Source organism: Erythranthe guttata, chromosome 11 (genome assembly GCF_056151865.1).
Source record: "Erythranthe guttata isolate IM_541 chromosome 11, IM_541, whole genome shotgun sequence".
In the NCBI taxonomy this organism is placed as follows: Eukaryota; Viridiplantae; Streptophyta; class Magnoliopsida; order Lamiales; family Phrymaceae; genus Erythranthe; species Erythranthe guttata.
Genome location: NC_142543.1, coordinates 9,440,459 through 9,454,255, shown reverse-complemented (window position 1 = coordinate 9,454,255; position 13,797 = coordinate 9,440,459). Strand labels below are relative to the sequence as shown.

Here is a 13,797-nt window from a genome sequence, read left to right as displayed (position 1 = left end):
ATTTAAGTAAATAGTGCCAATGGCTTCAGCAGCAACTCTTGCTCCATTCCCCATCCTTAGGTAGGTCTCACCCGCTCTAAGTCTTTGACTTCTTGTCATTAGCTGCAAATCATTGCACAAATGTGAGCCACAGCCCGTATCCAATACCCAAGAAGAAGAGTTGACAGATAAATTTACGTCAATGAAATACGTACCCTTTTCAGAACCTTTCTGTTTCAGGTAGGCCTTGCAGTTGCGGCGCCAATGTCCTTTCTTTCCACAGTGATGGCAAGCATCATCAACTTGTTTGCTAACCTTTGCTTTGGGGCCCCCACTGCCTTCACCCACTTCGAACTTGCTGTTTGGGAAGGAAACTCTTTCCTTTCTCTTCTTTTGGAAAGAACTCTTCTTTCCAGAAGGAGCAGCAATGAGAACAGACTTCTCTTTCTTAATGGTGGACTCGAAGCTGACCAACATGTTCATTAACTCATCCAAGGGAGGATCTAGTTTGTTCATGTTGAAGTTCACTATGAACGATTCATAGGAACTAGGAAGAGACAACAGGATCAAATCCAACGAGAGCTCGGCCGGGAGGGTGACATCGAGATTCACTAGCTTTTCAAGGAGAGTGATCATTTTGAGACAGTGCTCGTGGACCGAAGTCCCTTCGCGCAGTCTCGCCGTGATCAACTCCTTTGTAGCAGCGTACCTCGATGCCCTAATATTCTCACTATACATGCTATCGAGATGAGCCTTTATATCGAAAGCATGCAAGTGAGACTCATATTTCCTCGCAAGCGCGGGCTCCATGGCGGCTATCATATAGCACCTAGCATGAGTGTCATCTTTCTTCCAAACTTCATAAGTTTCCTTTTCAGCATCAGTCGCTGTGGCAGGTAAAGTGGCGGGAAGCCTCTCGTTCAAAACGTAGAGACGCCCCTCAACAGTTAGCACAAGCTTAAGACTACGCAACCAATCTAGGTAATTAGGGCCATTGAGTTTATTGTCGAGGATTGACATTATGGGATTCTTAGACATGATTATCTGAGACATATAGAGAAGAGGATTATTAGAGATTCGCGTTAAATGATTGTTACAATTAAATGTTTGGACTTATGTTATTTAATTGTTCTCCCACTAATTTTATCGAATTCCACTTCCCTCTAGTAGACAATCGAGAAAACTGATTTTTCTTAATGGGCTTTAGGTCCAATAGACAAATATAACCCGTAGTTAATCTAGCCCGATTATATTTGCCCAAAGGTAGATCACAATCAATCATATCCACAATATGACCCTAAATTAAATTTCCTCACACTTGATAATGACCTAAGTTAATCTCGCGAATATCAAAATCGTCGTGTGTCAAGTCTAACCTACCAATCAAAGATGCTCATAGAACTCGATTATGCCAAACTAATGCAGTCCCTAGTTAATCTAGCCGACCACGTTAATTCAACATAACCCTTTTCTATGGCTACCTTCATCGCTATGTCAATTGAATTACAGCTTACTCTACCATAGCACTCCCCGCTAACACGGCTTACTGCACTACAGTAAAGGGCTACACATAATCCAACCGTTGGCAGAAGGAAAGAAATAACTCAACAGATTGGGTTTTTCTTTATAGCTTGAAATGATTCTTAATTAGATTAAGAATGAGGGGTTTTATTAAAAGTTTTATCTCATCAGAAGGTTCGGATTGGTCTATGTGATTCCTACATCTATGTTCTCTAAAGGTATATGGAAAACGCATATTGTCCTAAGAGGAACATACGACCTAATTTCATAATTAATTACATTAATTAATTATCAAGTTTTCAAAATAATTATAGAACCTCAACTAGCATAAATCATTCAAATAATGTTGAGGTACTACTAATTAAGTTGAATCATAATCAAAATTATGAATGTGTTCTATTAATTGAAATCAATTTAACAATTTAAATTAATTAATTAATCTAACACCTATTTACTAAAATAGATGATTGTCGATCCAATTACCTAATTGGGATTAATTGAAAATAATTTTCCAAAAATTAAAATCAATTTGTTTTAAGTTTAATTTTAGAAATCTGAAATTTTTTTTTTTTTTTTTTTTTTTTTTTTTCAGTGGACCGGTTCGGCCCAACCGGTCTGACCGGTTCGGACCGAATCGGGCCGGTTCTGTCCGGTCCAGCTGACCCAAATCAGTGGGCCGGGTCAGTCGGACCGAGAACCGGTCTGACCGACCCGAATCCACTTGGATTCGGTCAACTAAACCGCACACAACCATCGAACCGGCCGGTTCGACCGGTTCGATCCGAACATTTAAAAACCGACATTTTAAAAACAATTTCAGATCCGATTTTCCAATTTTAAACAATTTTAAAGCTGGAAAAATTCTAAACAATATTTCAAAAATATTTTAAACTTACGAAAACTCCCAATTACACAATACGACAATCACTACTTTAATAAATCGAACATGCACATTAAAACGAACGCAATTAATTGCGCAACGAGCTCTGATACCACTGTTGGGTTTCGGGCACGCATACGCAGCGGAAAACAAAAATTTTACGTGATTTAAACGACTTTAAAACACACAATTACATGCCCGACAAATTAAATCAATTAATTGCGTACCTTTGCGCTTCCAGCGAAATTAAAAACAACATACATGCTAATAAATTTAACCGAATTTAAATCAATTAACATGCTCGCAATTTAAACCAAATAACATGCTCGCAACGATTTAATCGATTACACATAATCACATAAAATCATACAAACATAAGCATGAAATCATAGTTTAAATTAAACCCTAAATCGAAACTAGGGTTTCGAGTATTTACCTCTTGACGCGTGAGGTAGGAGCGATCGATACGTCGTGATTACTACGGAAACCAATCCGTAGAATCGGGGCAGCAGCGGTGCGTGGGCAGCAGCGGCGCGTGAGGTCACGGCGGCGCGTGTAGCGTACGCGCGGCTTCGGGGCGGCGCGTGGGGCAGCGTGCGGCTTCGGCTCGTGCGTTGCTCCTCGATTCTTCGATCTACAGTCTTCCTCCTCTCGGATTTCACCTCGTATACTTCGATCTACTAAAACGTGGCACTAGACACGAAGTAGTTAGAATAAAACGGAAGAAAAAGAGAAGGAAAAACAATACCGAAACAATCGGCCAATGAATGGCCGATTCCGGTGAAGCTCCGGCGACGACGGCGCGGTGGCCGAGGAGAGAGGGCCGAGAGAGAGTGTGTGTGAGCGGCTAGGGTTTTGATTGTGTCTTATGTGTTTGTGCAAGACCTATAAATCATGTATTTATAGTCCCTTGCATAAAACCCTAACGGGCTTAAGTTGGACCGGGCCCAACAGCTTAAGCTCGTTAGTTCCTTCACTTGCTCGTCTCTCTCAATTCAATGATCGGAAAATCGTAACAATTACATATTCGGATTCATTATAATGTCCTCGTCATTACGAGTGCCATCTTTCATTTTCCAACTTTCCAAAAGTGGAAACCCTAGTTCAGTGCACTTTCTAAATTTGGAAACTTCCCGATTTAGAAAGTTCACTACAACTTTCGCCTATTCTTTTCCTTTTCTTATTCTCATTCATAATTCCAAATTACGAATGTTGGACCCAATCATATTGACTTCCAATCATGCAAAGATAAACCATTTTATCTCTGACCGTTTATTCAAAGATCTCATGTGCACGAGCAGTGTGACCCTCGATGGTTCAGGTGTAAGCTAGCCATGGGCCCACAACCCTTTGTGGTCAAAACTCGTCCCCTTAGAGTTACGATTAAGATGAAACTCGTTTCACCTTAACCACCCAACGAATCAAGATTGGCGTCTAGCAACTACGCGTCATGATTCCCTAGATACAAATGAAGTGCCTGCAAGAACCTTCAGATATAGTTAACGTACAGTACGGTCCCTTCGATTCATATGTCCCGATCGAACTAGAGGCATTGGTTCATCGAGACCTCTTTATATGTTCGATGACGGTGCGATCGTTCCAAGTGTTGTAATCCTCACGTGCATGACTTAGAGAATCGAATTCTCTAATCATCACTTAGTCAGCTCTGGCCAGAGACTTAGATTGATTACAACCTTTCAGAACACACAGGACATCCAAGACTATTCTAGCGATCGAATCCCCGACTACAATGCACAGACCTCCCACTAGATTTCGGACTGCACGAACACTGGCCCTTGGGATGGTCCTCGGTGGAACTCAGGGACAGGTCACGATACAGCTGGTCCTCTAGTGAAGTCACGGTGATGTCTAGGTCATAAGGACTAATGGTGTACAACTATACCATAGATATCTCTACTCGATTATTGGGAACCACTTAGAGATTTCTAGGGTGAGGGAGTTCAGTGAACTCGTCAACTTACGAGCACCCACTTGTGCATGCCGATATCACAATACCGTTTACTGATGAGATGCAGTACACATACACTAAGTGCTAGTCTTAATGGGAAAGGCCGATATCCTCATTAGTGGCGTAACCCTTCGACTAGGAACAGGTTTAACAGTTATAATACTTAAGTAAATATCTCACGATCCTAATGATCAATTACTAGTACTTGTAATAACTGTAAGGACTATATCTATGCTTGTGACAAAGGGACAAAGATATAGAATGCCAATGTGTTTTATCATTAATACGAATAAAGGTTCGTTTATTACAATAATAAATACGAAAGACCACAGCCACAAGTTGGCTTGTTGGTCACCTACTCTAACAGTTATATCGCTGTGGTTTCGTAGATCCGAGGGAGTTGGCTCCTCGTGGGAGTTGCCTCTCAACGAGTTATAGTACCGAGCGAGTTGGCTCCTCATGGGAGTTGTCTCGCTGCGGGTTGTAGGACAGGGCGAGTTTGCTCCTCGTGAGAGTTGTCTCGCTTTGGTGTTGAGACCCGAGGGAGTTGGCTCCTCGTGGGAGTTACCCCGCAACGGGTGGTAGTACTGAGCGAGTTGGCTCCTCGTGGGAGTTGTCTCGCAAGCCCCCCACTCTCGAGACGATGTGGGAGCCACGTCGAAAAGGGTACCAGATCGTGTTGAGAGTAGATCGGTGTTGTAGTGTTTCTTTTTTCGTTGGCATGGCGTGGAGAAATAATTTTTTTTTTCATTTTCCATTTGATAGCGAACGCAATTTGGTAAGTGCGTTAAAGAGCTCGCGCAATTTGGTGGAGCGCGTTGAAATTTTCTCGCGATTTGGTGAAGCGAGGTGAAATCTACGCGCAATTTGGTGGAGAGTAGCAAAAGTTGTGCCCAATTAGGTGGTAGCGCGCGCTCCAAGGTGGCCTTGGGAGGCGCGCGCGCGTGCATGGGAAGGCGCGCACGCGTGGGAGATTTTTTTTTTTTTTTTTTTTGACGCGCGCGTGCACAGCACGCGCGCGCGTCAGGCGCGTGTCCGCCACGCGCGCTTGCTGTGCACGCGCGCTCTTCCCTTTTTTTTTTTTTTGACGCGCGCGTGCTGTGCACGCGCGCGTGTCAGGCGCATGTCCGCCATGCGCGCGTGCTGTGCACGCGCGCCTCTTTTTTTTTTTTTTTTTTTTTTTTGGAGCCGCGCGCGCGCGGCTCGGCTGCAACTCCTCCTTTTTTTTTTTTTTTATTCTCTTTCTTCTTTTTTTCTTCTTTCTTCTTTCTTTCTCCTTCTAATTCTTCTTCTTTTACTCTTTTTTCTTCTTCTTGTTCTTGTATTTTTTTTTATCTTCTTCTTTTTTTTTTCATCTTCTTTTGGGGTCTCGCGTGCGCGATTTTACCCCCACCCCCCCCTCCTTTTTTTTTTTTTTTTTTTTGTTGATATTCACCCCTTTGGGGATGTTCTATTTTTTGAGTAGGGAGATTATCCTCGTTCCTTGAGATGGGATGTGCACCCCCTTGGGGATGTTCTATTTTTTTGAGTAGGGAGATTATCCTCGTTCCTTGAGATGGGATGTGCGCCCCCTTGGGGATGTTCTATTTTTTGAGTAGGGAGATTGTCACGCCCCAAAATCTCGTGACGTAATTAATAATAAATAAATTTAAGAAAAAGGAACACGACTTAAGAAATTCGGACAGCCTTACTGTTTTATTTAAAAAAAATGATTTCTCTCAAGCTACCGTTCGGAAATATCTGAAAATTTAACTCAACACTCTAACCTGACTGTATAATATCCCTGTAAAACAGTTTTATAAAAGGTTCGACAGAATTTGAGAAATCACTAAAATAGTACAGTACTAACGGAAAAACTTATATGCAGCGGAAGAACTTTACAAATTCATAACAAAATATTGATCTTCACTCAAAAAAATCTGAAAATTCGCAGTAGTCAAGTTTTATGAGTCTAGTTTCAAATAAAATTAGAATCGATTCGATCCGAGAATTAAAGCTGAGGTTTTAAGATATAATACAAAACTCGCGTAAAACTGTCCAAGCAAAAAAAGAAAAATCATAACTCACTCATTTGAAATCCAATTTCCTCACACTTTATATCAAACTGAAGCTAACAAGATAATCAATATGAAAATAAAATATCAAAAATTTTAAGTATCAAATTCACTATCAAACAGATGCTAAGATCAATCCAATATTGATTCAAATTCATAACCATAACAATAAAATCCAAAGCAAAGGAAATATATTCGCTTCAAGCCAACGAAAAAAAAGAGAACAAAAGAATTCTCAACGTCTAAAGATGCCAATAAACGTAAACATGAAAAATGCCTTAAAGAAAATGCGCAAATCCACTCCACAACACATTCTCGATTCAATCATTCGTTCGATCCAACTTATCACCTGAAAAGTAGTAGGGGGTGAGCAAAAGCTCCGTAGGAATAATGATTTCAAAGATTTTAATAAAGTAAATGATTATGCGACTCACAATGCATGCTCAAACACAAAATACTTTATCGAAAATAGTTCCCAAAAATATTTAATGACCAAGTCAAGAGTCATTACTTTGAAAGCTCACCATTTAACCCAAATCATCTAATGTACATAATAGTCCCTTATGGACTCTGCCCGTTACCGCACACAGCCGGTCCCGTTATAGTTCCTCATGAACTCTGCCCGTGACCACACACAGTGATCCCGTTATAGTCCCTCACAGACTCTGCCCTCTTTACGGGGTGCTACCCCGAAGGAAAAGTTACCTCATGCGCATGTTTCCGGTCTTTCACCGCGGAGTTAGTCGAACCCAACTTAGTTTCACCACGTACACATCGACAACAAGTTCGAACCATTTCGCTTATCAAATTCACTACTCTCATAACCAACACTTTGAAATAAAGACTTTAAGAAAAGATTGATTGGAGCGAGTAAACAAACCCCATAAACTACACGTACATTCACAAGTATTAAAAACTTCAAAATCAAAACCCGTACCTCAATTTCAATCAATCCACGAAAGTTTATCACGTTGTTACACAACGCTCATAAGCACAATCTACAAACAAAATAATCAGATAATACACCGCTCAACTCGATTCTATAAATGACTATAGATGATTAAATACTAATTATTCTTCACAAGAGCCTAATTAACTCAATTGATTACAACATATAATTCATACAACCTAAGTGATATGAGATGATGGAATTCGAAAAGCAATGCATCTCACTGTATCACGAGACTTGTATCAATAGACTTATATGTATATGTATATACATCGTCACACATAATATATATATATATATATGAATATAATATATAAACACACATATATAGCATAATTCAAACCCACACACAAACGCACCCACTGATACAATATACACGCACACACAGGTACAACACACACGCACACCCTGCCCTGCCCCAAATTCCATGGTGATGCACTAGTGGAACATAATTATACTTACAAATAATTGTTCTTCCTATTGCTTCTTCGGTTCTTCCTCCTTCTTGTTCTCCGTCCTGCCTTCGTTCTTTAATATCGAAACTATTTCTCCCTCTTCCTCTCACGTTTTAAAACCGCCGTACAGCCCCTTTCTTTCTCCTATAGATTTGTTCTAAAACTATCGTTTAATCTAGGGTTTTCTAGCCACTTAGGATTTCTTAAATTTAAATAATTAATAAATTATAAAGCCATATAATAATAATGGTAAAATATATAATAATAAAATAAAAATAATTATAGGTCCATTACAGAGATTATTCTCGTTCCTTGAGATGAGATGTGCACCCCCTTGTGGATGTTCTATTTTTTGAGTAGGGAGATTCTACTCGTCTCTTGAGATGTGATGTGAACCCACTTAGGGTTGAAAGGTAAGGGTCATGCCCAACCTTAGGGTGGGGATAACTGCCCACTGTAGGATGAGGCGCTCGAGACCTATGGTCTGAGGTGGATGCGCACGGTTGTGCCATTGGTTCGCGCGTGCGCGTCAGACCCTTTTTTCTATTTTTGAAGTAGGGACGTGAAACACTTGATGGGATGTGAAACCCCTTGGGGTTGAAAGGTAAGTGGATGTACCACCGTTGAGATGAGATGCCCAACTTTAGGATTGGATAGCCCCCCATTTAGGATGAGGCGATCACGAACCACTGGGGTGAGATGCCCAACCTTGGCGATATATGGTGCCACTGATTCAGTGGCAGCACGAGTTGAATCTTCCGTGATCATACGCTGAAGGTCTTCTTCGGTTATCTGAACCGTTCGAGAAGTAAGTAGAAATTGATCATGTTGAGGACCCAGTGGGGCCTCACGAGGAGGAGCGTTGGCTCCTGCTATGACGATGTATGGTGCCACTGCTTCAGTGGTAGCACAAGTTGAAGCTTCCGCGATTATACGCTGAAGGTCCTTATCGGTTATCTGAACCATTAGAGGAGCAAGTAGAAGTTGATCTTGTTGAAGGTTCGGCGATCATATGCTGAAGGTCCTCTTCGGTTATCTAAACCGTTCGAGGGGGGCGGAAGTAGACCCCCAGAGAGTCGATGACCCATGGCGAATGAAATGTTTTGGGGGCACTGTGAACCCCCAGGGAGTCGATAATCCTTGGCGAACGAAATATTTTGGGGGCAGATGTAAGCCCCCAAGGAGTCGATAACCCTTGGCGAAAGAAATATTTTGGGGGCGATGTAAGCCCCAGGGAGTCGATAACCCTTGGCGAGCGAAATATTTTGGGGGCAGATGTAAGTGTTGGGGATCGTGCATGTATACGCACCGGAATTTAAAAATTTTATATCGAACTAGTTTCGATTACATGCATAAACTAATCACATAGTCAACGTACCTTAACGCTTCCGCCATACATATGGTAATTATCGATTTAATTGAAAAATACATAAAACCGAAAATCACGAAACATGCTTATTCATCATTCAATGAAATCGAAACACGTAATCACATATTACTCACAATCATAAATTATAATTCATACAAAACATGCTCGAATTAATTTACGAAAGTTTCGATTCATTTACCTCTTGTAGCGTGTGATTTCGACGAATCGAAATCCTAGAACGAGTCACGTACAAGCTGCAAATTACCAATCCTCGGGGCTGCAACTCACGGCTGGAACAAGCTGATCCAGCAGCAGCGGCGGCGCGTGGCAGCAGCAGCGGCGGCGCGTGAGCGGCGGTGCGGCGCGTGCGGCGGTGCGTGGATTTGTCGGGGCAGCAGCTCCTCTCCAATTAGGTTTCACCTCGTATTTTCGACCCACTCGAACTACAGCACTAGATGTAAACGAGTTAGATAACAACACGAATAAAACGAAGGAAAAAGAGGAGAAAACCGGCGGTGTTTCCGGCGGTGGTCGGCGGTGGCGCGTCGGGGCAGCAACGGCCGAAGGGGGCTGAGCGGCTAGGGTTTTTGGTGCTGAAAATCTGATCTCAAACTCTTGTTTGAGGTCTATTTATACCTAGGGTTTTCAACCCTAGCGAGCTTAAGTCATTGGGCTTGACCCACTGATGCATTAAACCCATTCCCTCGTCAGCCTCGTTTCTAATAAACGATCGTTCACAAAATTATAACAAAATTATATTTGTGACGAGCTCAAAGTCCTCGTCGATACGAGTGCCTCTTCGAAATTTCCAGTTTCCAAAATTGGAAACTTCCACTTCAGTGGACTTGCTAAATCGGGAAACTTCCCAATTTAGAAAGTTCACTTAATTCCGCATTTCTCTCTTTCTCCACGTTTATTCCAATTCGCAATTCACAATTACGAATCTTGGATTGAATCATATCGACATCCAATCGTTCAAAGATTAACACATTTATCTATGCTTGTTGTTATCAAGGATCTATATTACACGAGAAGTGTGACCCTCAATGGTTCAGGTGTATGCTAGCCGTGGGCTCACAACTCTTTGTGATTCGAACAACACATTGTTCTTATACGAACTCCTCCCAAGAGTCCCGATTAGAGTAAAACTCATTTTACCTAATCCCCGATCAAATCGGTGCCCAACGAATCAAGATTGGCGTCTAGCAACTACGCATCATGATTCCCTAGATACAAATGAAGTGCCTGCAAGAACCTTATGATATAGTTAGCGTACAGTACGATCCTTTCGTAGCACATGTCCCGATTGAACTAGAGGCATTGGTTCACCGAGACCTCTTATAAAATTCAATAACCGTGCGAACGTTCTAGGTATTATAAATCCGTTCGTGTGCGACTTAGGGAAACACATTTCCCTAATCACCCCACTATCAACTCTGGCCAGAGATTCCATGGATTATAAACCGTCAGAACACACAGGACATCCATGACTACTCAAGCGCTCGAATCCCCTACTCCAATGCACAGACTTCACACTAGATTTCGGATTGCACGAACGTTGGCCCTTGGAGTGGTCCGCGGTGGGACTCAGAGACAGGTCACGATACAATCGGTCCTCTAGTGAAGTCACGGTGATGTCTGGGTCTTAAGGACTAATGGTGTACAACTATATCTTAGAAACCTATTACTCGATGAATGAGAACCACTTATAGATTTCTAGGGCGAGGGAGTTCAGTGAACTCATCTAATATGAGCACCCACTCAAGTATGCCGATGTCACAACACCGAGGACTGATGAGACGCAGTACACATACACTAAGTGCTAGTCTCAAAAGGGAAAGGCCGGTATCCTCATTATTGGCGTAACCCATCGACTAGGAACAAGGTTTAACAGTTACATTACATTGCTGAGTTATCTCACGATTCTACTAGATCAACTCACAGTAATAGAGTAACTCGTTAGGACTATATCTATGCTACTTGCATGGGATAACAGATATAGAATGCCAAATAAGATATTTTATTATTACGAACGAAAAACGATTGTTTTATTACAAGGAAAAGAGAAAGACCACATCCACAAGTTGGCTTGCTGGTCACCTACTCTAACAATCTCCCACTTGACCTAAAGCCAACTACTCATAAATCTAAGTCCCATCGACTCTCGATGTTTCTCGTGGACTGATCCTGACAATGGCTTGGTGAAGGGATCTGCAATATTGTCCTCCGAGGTGACTCTGTCCAGCTTGACTTCACCTCTCTCTATGATCTCTCGGATCACATGGTATTTTCTCAACACGTGCTTCGACTTCTGATGAGCTCTTGGTTCCTTAGCTTGCGCTACGGCTCCGTTGTTATCGCAGTACAGCCGTACTAGATCGCTAGCGTTCGGAAATACACCCAACTCTTGGATGAATTTCCTAATCCATGACCCTTCCTTTGAAGCATCTGATGCTGCAATATATTCAACCTCGGTGGTGGAATCAGCCGTCGTGCCTTGTTTGGAACTCTTCCAACACACGGCACCCCCGTTGACTTTGAATATATACCCCGAGTTTGACTTCGAGTCATCCACGTCCGATTGAAAACTAGAATCCGTGAAGCCTTCTAATTTCAACTCGGTATCCCCATAGACCAAAAACAAATCTCGAGTTCTTCGCAAGTACTTGAGAATGTCCTTCACACTCTTCCAATGGGCTGGGCCGGGGTCGGACTGATATCTGCTTGTGACACTCACAGCATACGCAATATCAGGTCGTGTACATAGCATGCCATACATTATGCTTCCTATAGCGGATGCATAAGGTGTCCTTTTCATCTCCTCGTGTAACACCCCACGTGTTCAAAACACGATAATTTCAAAAACCATAAAACCTCTAGTCACGTAAATACTAGATTTTACCAATAGTAGGACTATACGTGGATTATTGATATCCGAATTATTAGATATCAAATTTATTACGTGACCTTATGTGCCTATGTGTTTCGGTAATTATGCATGCATATTAGGAATTATCATAATATAATATATATATATGAATATATGTATGTGTGTGCCGTGTATGTGTGTGTAATTAGGGGTGGATTATTAAATAATTAGAAAATAAATAAATGATTAACCTAAGCCTAGTCTAACCCCTATTAAGACCACTCCTACACTCCATGTCAAGCATGCCCACTTAGAAGGCCAAGAGTCCCTTCTCCCCCCCCTATTTCGGCTGCAACATACTCTCTCTCTCTCTCCATTGTTTCCTTTCCTCCTCCAACCACCGAAACCACCATTGCCATCAGCTCCACCAAGCTCAAACCCTCTCCACATCAATAAGATTTTTATCAAGCCAAAGATGAGAATTCCCTATCTCACCCTTGCCCTTGAATTCTCCAAGAACACTATATACTTGTCATCCCGGATCAACCAAAATGTACCAAGACTTGAAGAAACTTTATTGGTGGCCGAGAATGAAGGAAGATATAGCTCGATTCGTCGCCCAATGCCTCACCTGCCAGCAGATCAAGACCGAACACCAACGACCCGGAGGATTACTTCAACCAAATTCAATTCCCGAATGGAAATGGGAAGTGATAACGATGGACTTTGTTCAAGGATTTCCAAGAACACAACGCGGTTCCGACTCTATTTGGGTAATTATCGACCGTTTAACCAAATCGGCCCATTTTCTTCCGATCCGCAAGACGTTTAGCCTAGATAAACTCGCAGAACTCTATATGCGAGAAATCGTTCGGCTCCATGGAATTCCAACGGCTATTATTTCGGATCGAGACCCACGGTTCACCTCAAAATTCTGGAAAAGTTTGCAAGGAGCTCTTGGAACCAAATTATCGTTCAGCACGGCCTTTCACCCCCAAACCGATGGCCAGTCAGAACGCACGATTAAAACCCTTGAGGACCTACTTCGAGCCTGTATACTCGACTTTGGAGGCAACTGGGAATCTCGACTACCGTTGATCGAATTCGCGTATAATAATAGCTTTCAATCGTCAATCGGAATGGCGCCCTACGAAGCACTCTACGGACGAAAGTGCCGATCTCCCCTCTACTGGGATGAAGTTGGAGAGAGAAAACTCCTCGGGCCCGACCTAGTTCAACAAACGGTGAGCCTAGTTCGAGACATCCAAGAAAATATGCGAGTTGCCCAAAACCGACAACAAAGCTACGCTAATAATAGAAGGCGAGATTTGGAATTCGAAGTCGGAGGATTGGTATTCCTAAAGGTAGCTCCTTTTAAAGGCGTTTTGCGATTCGGAAACCGAGGCAAACTATCTCCGCGATATATCGGTCCATTCGAAATACTCGAAAGAATAGGCAGTCGCGCTTACCGTCTAGCACTTCCACCTAACCTATCCCGAATCCATAACGTATTCCACGTCTCCATGCTTCGTAAATACATTCCCAGCCCCGAACACGTTCTCAAGGCCGAACCTATTGAGCTGAACCCAAACCTTTCATACGAAGAAAGACCCCTCCGAATCCTCGACTCCAAAACCAAGACACTCCGAAACCGCGAGATTCACCTAGTCAAAGTGCAGTGGCTCAACCACACACCCGAAGAAGCTACATGGGAACGCGAATCAGAAATGAGAAGTCTCTATCCCGAATTAT

The 13,797-nt window shown here is 42.4% G+C and overlaps 1 long non-coding RNA gene across 1 annotated transcript; it reads right to left on the bottom strand.

The window, feature by feature from the left end:
- Positions 1–6,291: 6,291 nt before the first annotated feature.
- LOC148766962 (uncharacterized) lies at positions 6,292–7,988 on the bottom strand. The gene is made up of 3 exons (XR_016034324.1): positions 7,815–7,988; positions 7,341–7,401; positions 6,292–6,752 (listed from the first exon to the last, which is right to left on the bottom strand). It is a non-coding gene; the product is annotated as an uncharacterized LOC148766962 (long non-coding RNA).
- Between the last annotated feature and the right edge of the window lie 5,809 nt (positions 7,989–13,797).